Consider the following 618-nt stretch of genomic DNA (forward strand, 5'->3'; position numbering starts at 1 on the left):
GTTTTCTCTTTTTCCTTCAGCTTTTCCTGTTTACCTTAGGAGGTTGCATTTGCTTTGCTTTTTCAGTGCTGCGGGTCGAACCCAGCCCTCAACCATGCCAGTCAAGTGGTCTGCCCTTAAGCTTCACCCCTGAACGCCTTTTGCCTTTTATTTATTTACTTATTTATTTGTACACATAAACGCCTGCAGGACGCACAGACGTTCTGACGGCCACTGACAGACTGCAAAAAGCAAGCAAAAGCCTCGCCCCACTCCCGATCCCCCTGCAGCCAGGATTGCCGGTCTGTGGCGAGGCAGAGCCACTAGGGTCAGCTGAGCGGCGCGACCTTGGGTCAGGCTGGGCCACTCACCCGCTGACCTTGCGGGGGAGGGGGTGGCTCTGCTTTCTGCCCAACTACGCCGCGGACCGTGTGGTCTCGGGTGGTGCCCACGCGCCACGACTCGCCAGGCTTCCGCAGCCCTACGCCCCCGGCGTACGGGCCTCGCCAGCTCCGGCCGCCTTCGGGGCGGACGCTACTCTGCGCCGGGAGTGAGGGGGAGGCAAGATTCCCGAACGCCGCCCGAGCTGCGCACGCGCGACGGCGCCCGCGGACACGCGCGCCCTGACGCAGCCGACGC

The sequence above is a fragment of the Microtus ochrogaster genome, linkage group LG2 (genome assembly GCF_000317375.1).
Source record: "Microtus ochrogaster isolate Prairie Vole_2 linkage group LG2, MicOch1.0, whole genome shotgun sequence".
NCBI classification, from domain to species: Eukaryota; Metazoa; Chordata; class Mammalia; order Rodentia; family Cricetidae; genus Microtus; species Microtus ochrogaster.